At 44.1% G+C, this 9,435-nt stretch overlaps 1 long non-coding RNA gene across 1 annotated transcript; it reads right to left on the bottom strand.

The window, feature by feature from the left end:
• Nucleotides 1-2,141: 2,141 nt before the first annotated feature.
• On the bottom strand, nucleotides 2,142-9,192 carry LOC133276879 (uncharacterized). Its single transcript, XR_009746045.1, has 2 exons — nucleotides 8,069-9,192; nucleotides 2,142-2,853 (listed from the first exon to the last, which is right to left on the bottom strand). It is a non-coding gene; the product is annotated as an uncharacterized LOC133276879 (long non-coding RNA).
• Nucleotides 9,193-9,435: the final 243 nt, after the last annotated feature.

Below are 9,435 nucleotides of genomic sequence, written 5' to 3'. Positions count from 1 at the left end.
CTCTTCAGTGCAGACAGTGCAGTGGCATCATGTGTGCACAGAGGTGCGTGTGAGCTAAACTATTGCCAGACTCTTCTGTACAGCATAAATGCATCCCCCTTCATGCACTGTATGGATCATCTTTTTAGCTAAGTAAGCAGTAACTCTGGTGACAAATATGGCCATCTGGCATGTCTATAATGCAATCAGTGTTCCTATTATGAAAGTTCTGTATGCACTTTGTCTAGAGACCTATCAAAAGGAGACTATAGATATGTATCAATTTTGGACAGCAATTTATGCCACATGGGAAAGAATAAGTCAACTGTAATCACAGAATCATAGAACACCAGATTGGAAGGGACCTCAAGGATCATCTGGTCCAGCCAGATCTTTAAAGTGTCCAGTGTTGGGGAATCCACCATCTTCCCTGGGGAAATTACACCAGTGTTCTCGTTATGAGAGTCCAGTCACAATCTCCCCCGGAGTAACTTCTGCCTGTAAAACCATCCCATTGGGTTTTTTCACAGGTTGATCTTCCAGCTGAATCCAGGTCCCCAGTGTGGACATGTGTTTGGGCAGGGTGGAAAGAGAGGGCTAGGAAAGGTCCCGGGGGATGTGTGGGCAGGACTGTACTTGGATCATAGAATCATAGAATCACAGAATAGTTAGGGTTGGAAAGGACCTTAAGATCATCAAGTTTCAACACACCTCACACTAAACCATATAATATGGATGGTGAAATACTCCTAGTGCTTCATTTATTGACTTGTCCTTTGGCCCACAGGCTTCCATTTTACAGCCATCTCCTCTCTTGTAACAGAGGGGGCCAATTTCCATGTGCATTAGTATTCCAGGGGCATCACAGGAGCAGCAAATCCTTTGAAGAGTAGAGAAGCTCTCTCTAGCTATTGCCCTTTGGAGCCGATTCCAATACAAATCTGTGGCCAGACAAGTGTCCAGTGACTAATGCAACAATTGTACCTTGACCAGTTGCAATTCTGTGCTCAGAACTTTTGTATATACTCAGTTTCCACTGAACCAAATAGGATTTAAAGAAAATGCTGTAAGATTTAGCGAAATGAGGGCTGTGGTTGGAGCCAGGGGACAAATAGGCTTTGCCTTATTTCATTGTCTATTCAAATAAAGGGAATGTTCCATAAAAATGGCATTTCTCACTGACACACACAGGGGAGTCAATATAGATGGGAAGAAAGGGATGCTTCTGCTCAGCCCTTGCCCCATCTCACCCTCTCACCCTCTGGCATTGCTCTCAGGCATTCTGCAAGCACTGACTACCTTTAACTGGATGACTCTATTTTCTATTTCTTTGATCTCCAGTACACCTTGAGTGATTGCATTTAAAATGTAAAATAAAAAAAGAACTAATCCCATTAACTCAAAATAGGTCTGTAATTGACCTCTTAATATGGTGTATTTAACATGACACTGTACCATTTTCATATGTAAGAGGCGTGATTCTTAATAATTCAGTGTTTCTATTTTCATTCTATAGAATACATCTTCCAAGGGAGTTGGAAGAAAATTGTTAATTCCTGTCATTTATCACTCAGACACAGAAATAAAACTGCAGCTGCCACTGGCACGAAACAGTGCATTTTATGCTTGCTTTCCCATGCTTTGCTCCTGCAGTGTTGCACTCCAAAAACTTCACACCTTTTGTGCAGGAGGGAGAAGGTGCGGACAATCAGCATTTCCCATCGCAGGATTCAACTCAGACTCACAGACATTCCAAGGAACAAAACGTACGCAAAGCAGAACTAGTTCATTTGATTTCATGCTGGGCTCGTACACAGGATCTCCACTTGCCACCTCGCTGTCCCCAGCCAGCCCATCCCCTCCACACCCAGGATGACACTTCACATTTAATCTAAACCCTCTCAGATTAAGTGAGTGTGTCATTTACTCCCACAGTAAGGTCCATCACAACTGTGGAGGTGATGTAAAGGGGAGTTTGTTTAAAAGAGAATTCAATCCTTAACGTTAAGCCTACAGACCTGCATGAAAAACTCTCGTTTAGGCTGTCAGCAAAGCCTTTAATTTGTATTCTTCTTGCATTCATCTGGAATCTGTGTGTGGTATTGACTGATGTTTTATTATTCTTTGGTAGATAAAAATATTTAAATTAAGAACAACCCAACTGCAGGAAGGGCTTTATTTAGTCATCACAACATGCTTCTCCCGCTGCTGTGAGTGTAGGAGGCACGGCATTTTTGTACCACTTAACGTGTGAAGTCTGACATATTTTAAGAACATTATCAAACTGTAGCTTTGGAAATCACCTGAAACATAAAAACAAAGAAACAAATCAATAGTTCTTTGACAATTTCCCTCAGCTGAATCATTTCAATATGCCTTTTTCACTTTTGCTACTCCTTTCTGCGTTTGGCAGCTCAGGTCTTTTCACCCAAATAGGGTACAATGGACCATGAAAGTGGGATACATCCTTCGAACCCAAACATCAGCTATAGTTAAGATGAACTGCTGCATTTTGAGATGCAGTGAGTTACCTTGTGCTTCACTGGAAGCCTGAGCACCAGCATGAGAAAGGAACTGGGAAAGGAGGTGGCTCTTCGCTGGGATGGAGTGTGACAGCTCTCAGGCCACTGGTGGCTCCTCACTCAGAAACACTATGGAATAGCAGCTTCATTACAGAAACACAAGGGAAAGCATCATTGCCAGATTTGCAGTATTTCCTCTTCTCACAGGCTGTGTATTTTACATAGCTGACAGTACATTTGTTACAACCCACCTGCAGATGCATGCCAGCAGGACACACTGGAAACTGTGCATCCAGACCAGGGGATTTCTAAAACACAGGCCTCTGACATCTGCAGCACACTTGTTGCATGGCTGGAACACAAACAGAGCTTTTAATTTTGCTCTTTGATTCTTGCATTCCTGTTTTTAAATGTTGTTTGTGTAATTTATGCCTTGCAAGCCCACAGAAGTTTGGTTGAAAGGAACCTCTTTATTTGAACTCTCTGAAGTGCAATGTTTCTCTTGGCTTCATCTTTCCCTCCTTCTAAGCTTATGTATTATTATCTGACAAACTGGATCTACTCTATTCCAGCACATTATTTGAACACTTACTTGTAGCTGCTTTTAAGAACAGTAAAGCTTTCAGGTAATTTCGTTGTTATTTTATGTACCAGATGTGGTTTGTTTTCCACAGCTGGAGTACTAGAAAAATGTTGCATAACATCCGTCTAATCTTTTTCAAATAGAAATTAAACCTTACAGATAAAAGATAAGTGAGGAACCCAATACTGCTTTATTTCACTTGTCTCTTTATGCTGAAGTGAGTTCAGGCTTGCAATCATCTCCCTACCAAAATACAAGCTGATTGCTGATCTTCCCTCTCCTTGGGCTTCCCCAGCCAGTCTGCTTCTCTGCATTTCATTGACTGCATTTGACTTAACATGTCCATTGACCAGGATTTGAAGCACCAGAAAAAAACCCTTCTTTATTCAAATCTTCAAAGCAAGTTCTGTAAGCCTTTTGATTACTCTCCGTTGGTTAGTGTCGACCACATTAGCAGATTTACTTTTGATATTTATAGTTTCATTAAAAGGTAAGAAGTGCTCTGAAGTTTATCCACACTCTGTGCAACCTCTTTTTACTTCTTTTCTTTGGGAGTTATAGCATACAGGGGTAGCTGGTGTCTCTAAGCTATCATTAAGTTTCCTGAATCTGGGGGCTGTGGGATAAACCCATGGAAGGAACCCCCTGGCTCAACACAGAGAAATGATAAGTTGCTGGACTCTCTGTCTTCAAAGGAGGTTAAATGCAAACAAACACAATTAGCTCACTGGGGATCGAGCAGGACAGCCAGCATATGCATCCAGCTGAGAGCTCTGTGAGGTCTGGGTGACACTGACTTTCTTCAAAGGAGAAGCCAGAAACAAACTGTTTTCATGAAGCCCATGAAAGCTGCTTTTGCAAATCACAACTAGAGAAATGAAGGTATCGGTCTGGCAGAAAGCTAGATTTACTCCCAAGCACCATGATAACAGCAACTCCTATTTCCTTGAGAATTGCTCATCCGTGTGTATCTGTGTACACCGCTTCAAATGTTCATGAGATGACATTTGTCGTTGTGTGTTCCTGTTGAAAAGCAACCTGCCTCACTGGGGTAGAGCACAGAGCAGAAAGGCTGCCATGGCCCATGTTTCAGTTGAGGCCAAGAGTAAATAGCCCAGTACAACACGCAAAGCCAGGCAGTACATAAGTTACTGATGTGCCAAATCAGCAGAAATCTACAAGGCAATGACCTTAAATCATTCTACGTATTTTAACATTGTAATTAAATATATGTTTTATGCATTCATGCTGTAAGTACTTCATGGTCACTGACTTTGCAGTGTTGGAGACTTAAAACCTCCAAGAGGTACAAAAGTGAGTACCCCACACGTGGGATTAGATGAGGCTTCCTCACGTGGCAGGACTCAATGTCTTTCTGTTTTATTTTTAATCTTATAGATAGAGGAGATCTGGAATTTGCAGACCAAGTCATTATGGCTTCAGAGGGTTTAGATGCCAGCCACTTTGGCATTAGAAAATATGTGAGTATATAAGCACCATTTTCTGGTTTTAGGGTGCCACAAATGTTACTTAACAAGTGAATCCTGCTTGCCTTAGCTAGCAAAATCCCTCTGTCAGTCTTGGACCTTCCTCCAAAAGCCAACAGCAAAGGCCTTTATCATAAGTAGCACTGGGCACAGATCATGTCTTGACTAACGGGATGTGATGCAATAAAAAGCTTTAGAGATAATGAAACCATCTCTTAAGAGTAATGCATCGAGAGGAGGCTGGACTCTGTTACATGTAACACCGTGCCTGTGCTCCCCACAGGCAGGACCTTCTAGGCAGCTCTCTCTTCACCCCACTGCAAACCCATCAGCCAGCACACTGCTGCTCACTGAAAAACTGTGTTGAATGGGCCAAAAGAGGTTTCACCACTCGGGCTCTCACCCCCCAGAGGGCAGGCTAGTATGGGTCTGCAGGGTGGGAGTGGAAAGCCATATGTGTTACTAATTTCATTTACACAGGGATATAAAGGTATGAAGTGTTTCACAGCCCAGTGCCATACGTGGTCCTTCCTCAGGGAATGTGCAAGCCTGGACAGTTCATGGATGCAGCTGTCATGAGAGTGAGTTCTCAGCAGAAAAGGAAAGAGGTGTTTTAACAAAGCAGTTTTAATATATTTTAGCTTGTTTGGGCAATGTTCAAACATTATGGAGCCAAGGTTCCTGGGTTTCTAAACTGTATTTCATCCAGGAATTTGGAGGTAGCCCATAGGGACAACAAAGCAGAGGAATGATGTCTTGAAAAGGAAAGAGAGCTGCAAGTCTCTTTATTCATTGAAGATATTCGTGGTGGCAACGTTACGAAAGTGCCAGAAGGAATGGGCAGCACAAGGATGTGGGTATCACGTAAAAGCAAGAGAGCTCTGACAAGGAGGTTGGAAGGCACAGTCTGTGACTATACAGAACTCAAAAGAGAGGCTGGTAGCTGCAGACTTAGGAAGGTACATGACAAAGAATAGAGGAAAATTGTTTTAGTTTGGGTAAGACAGGATTGGCAGACTCAAGGTGAGGCAGAGAAGAAAGAGGATGCAGAAACAGGTTGCATTAAACTGGATCACTGGTAACATGCCATAGGAAATTATTCTGGTTGTGCATTTCTTTATATCTCCGTTACAGTTCTATGCCAACATGCCATATAAGTAAATCTTAACCTTGCTGGGGGTGAGAGCTTATTTTCCTGGTTATTTCTATTGGCTCTGCATCACTATAGTTAAAGGGTTCTGCTCTTTTCACAGCATGAGCTCAATACCAAGTGCGAATTGTTAAAGACTAACCAATGTGCAAGCACATGCCAGGGAGACCTGACAACTCGTGGTGCAGCTCAGCCACTGGCACCACACCAGCAGTCAGCTGAGCAGCGAGTATGCAAGCCTTTCCTCTGATTATATTAGCTCTTTAAAATAGAAATGTCTCTAGAAGAAAAGCATTAGTGCGGCGCTGACGGGACATTTTTACCCCTGATCTCAAAGCACACCCTACAGGTGATGGCATCTAGTCACACTTGGAACCGGAGGCTGAGAAATTCAAGTGTCTGTGCACCCAGATCTGGATCACTGCAAACTTTTCAGGATTGTTAGCTGGGAAGAGGAGGAGATCACTAATGCTCATAGCATCTGCCAACCAATGTGCTTCTTGCATCAGCCTCCCATTTGAGAAACCACATTATCACCTCAATTCTGCCTCATTGCATTGTGCAAAGCATTTCTAAGATTTAATTTCACACATTATCCAGATTCATATCAGTAACCCGCAGCTGTGCTGGTGAATAAGTTCTTTGGTTCTGATGTTAACTTTCCAATATCCCACTAATTGACTCTCAAGAGAACCAGTTAGTGCTCACTTTAGTGGAGCACTGCAGAACTGCAGCTATTGCAGTCTTTTAAAATCAAGATCACTTTTAAAAATAAAGTGTTTTTAAGGAGCTGAGATAAAGCACAGGATTAAAAGGACAGACGAACAATATTATTATAAGCAGCATCTCTGTTTTCATTCTGACCAGTACTTTCCGATCAAACACGACACCTTGCATGTTAGGACTAACATTTGTTTTAAAGCTCCACTGGGCAGGTAAGAACTACACTGAATTAAAAGGTACCTTTTTGTTTCCTATAAAAATTAAAATGAATAACCTAGGGAAAATAATTGCCTGACTGCTGAGAAATGATACATAAAGCACAGCCATAAACACGCGGTATAATCTGTGTGCGTATTTAAATGTTCCCTAGTTCCCCCTGATTACAGCTTGCCACATCAACAAAACATCTGGTCTGGTATTATTCTTACATTGGAACCTCTTGGCCAAGCAGGAATTTTTATCTTGAAAGCAGCTGAAGCCTTTGTTTACCACCTCATAGGACATGCTGTTAGGCTCTTGTGCTGAAGATCTTCTTTAATGACGTGCTTGATAGGACTGAACGGTGTATGTTCACCAGCTTTCACCTTCACTATTAATAACAGCACAGTTCCTATCTGAAATGTCTTCTCTAACTGTGTAATTACACACCTCATTTATCCAATTGTTAAGCCAAGAGTCTGATTAAATATTAACAACTCCTTGGTTCTCCTAGTGTCATTAGTTGGAAAGCAATCCTGTAATCTCAGGTAACACATGATGGTAATTATCCTTCACAGTCCCCCTTAGCCGAAAACCCAGAGTAATCAGAGCAGATAAGGTTGCCCAGCAGAAAATACATTTCCTCTCTGTTCCTTAATGCTGCCCAAGCCACGCTCCATGTGTGTGGACTATTCACAACAAGAAAAGCAAACAGGTACAGAGTACTGCAGAGGAGGGCACTGGCTGGGTTTGCTCCTCTAATCCCACGCTGCATGTTAAGAAACTGCAGCCTGGCTTCTAAAGTTGCAGGTCAGTTTTTACTTCGAGTAAAAGGTCAGTTTGGTTTTGCCAATCATTCGTTCCCATAGAAAGCAAGGGACAGAGCAGAGCAGCTTGGCTTGCGACCAGCAACATGAGAGCTGAAAACAATGCTCTTGTGTCTGGCCTTGCATCAGAGGGGAGCGTGCTCTGTGAACTTCACAAGTTATTAGGCAACCTTAGCTGAAATGCATAAACCAGGAGCAAGCTGCACTTCTGTTGCACTCTGCATGGGAGTATCACCAGCCTGCTTAAAATAAAATGTTGCAGAAGAGAGCATTGAACTGCCATAAGTGACCCAAAGCGATGGTAAACAGATGTTTTGTTCAGCCTTCTGAGGAGTGCTGTGCGCTGCTGCCCACAGCCCTCACTGAAGACCTTGGGATCCTGAGCTGTCCCTGTCTCAGGGACCAGGACCATGCCAGGGGATGTGTGAACTGGAGTTTCTGAGCCACAGGCGGGGGGATACATAGGGGTGGGCATTGTGGAAACTGATCCAGCGGATGCCCCTTTCCCAGCTGCTGAGGCAGCATTAATAGAGGACTGCCTGGAGCAGCGGGGCTTTTCCCCATTAACATCTTATTACGATGAAAGGAGCAGTTTATACCTCCCAGAGTTATTGCTTCCAGGCTGTCTGTAAACTCAGGTGAAACCGTGCATCTGGTTCAGGTTTTCAGGATTTCCGTTGCAGTGGAGAGGACAGGACCGTAATTTGTGTGTGAAGAAAGAGAGGCTGGAGGTGGCCTGGGACAGGGCCTTGCCACCCGCTGAGCTGGGGCCACCAAGCCTGATGCTGTCTGTGCACAGCTCCTGTCTCCCCTCTTCTACATTGCAGTGCAGCACGGTGCCGCCAGTGCTGGCACTCCAAGGTGCTGGGCACAGCCATGCATGGGGCTACGGGAGGGGAAGGGGTCAGGGTTTGATCCGAGACCTCGCAGAGCATCAGGGTGGGCTGCTCCAGAACAGGGGCTTTGCAGCTGGTGGCACTAGAAAGCCCACAGGAGAGCTCTCCCATCCATAACACACTGCAGTGAAGCTCAGGCTCCCAGCACGGCCCTGGCAGGTGATGAATTTGAAATAAGATTTGCAAGATCAGAGAGAGAAATCAATAAACTCCATCAGCCAGGATCTAGCAGCTGTCTGAAACAAGAGGCTACAGCAGCTGATGAATACTCTAAGGTGGGGGAAATGAATTAAAAATAAGACCAAAATATGATCAGAAAGGATGCTCTCCAGCTGCTACCCGTGTAGGAGAGCAAAACTCAGGAGAAATAACTACATTCAGGTATAACCCTTAAAACACAGGTAGAGCAGCCTCTTCGAGGATGGGTAATACCTTTGTATGGTGGGCAAGTTATGTGACAAGTTACCAAATAGCCCCTTGTTCAAGTTGTAGCTGCCTGGCTTGCAGTTCATAAAACTGAATTATGAATTCCTGTATTCTTTCTGAAATCCACTTTAAACAACCCTCATCCACGCCTCTGCATAAGCTTTCCATGATACTCACGCCAGTTGTGTAAATAACAGCTTCAGTGAAATACTATCGATACTCAGGACTCTCAGCTCCAGCAGGGATTTTTTGAAAGCTGAGTAAATGCTTGGGCTTGCCTCAGCATCATACATCTTGCAGGTGGGACAGGCAAGAGGACATGCTCTGGCCTGGGAAGCATTGGGGAACCCCCACGCTGTCTCTAGCATATCAGCATGTGGCAGAGGCCTCCCTCTCCATCATTTTCCTTTCCAGCCAAAGCCGTAAGAAATGGGATTTAAGCCAAAAGATGTTAAATAAGGGTAAGAAAGTCAGCAGGACACCAACGTGTCTGGGAGGCAGGGGCGGCCACTGAGGCAAGCCTGGGGAAATGGGAGGAGTTTCCCAACTTCAGCACCGCAGCTGGGACACAGCACTGGGACCTGCTGCTGCCAAGCCAGGCTGCGTGGGGAAACCACAGACCTTGCTGTCACTGGAAGCGTTGG

Source organism: Pezoporus flaviventris, unplaced genomic scaffold, assembly GCF_033815535.1.
Source record: "Pezoporus flaviventris isolate CSIRO_AGI_PZ_B2104156 unplaced genomic scaffold, CSIRO_AGI_Pfla_v1 ptg000047l, whole genome shotgun sequence".
NCBI classification, from domain to species: Eukaryota; Metazoa; Chordata; class Aves; order Psittaciformes; family Psittacidae; genus Pezoporus; species Pezoporus flaviventris.
This window is presented reverse-complemented; position numbering and strand designations above follow the sequence as displayed.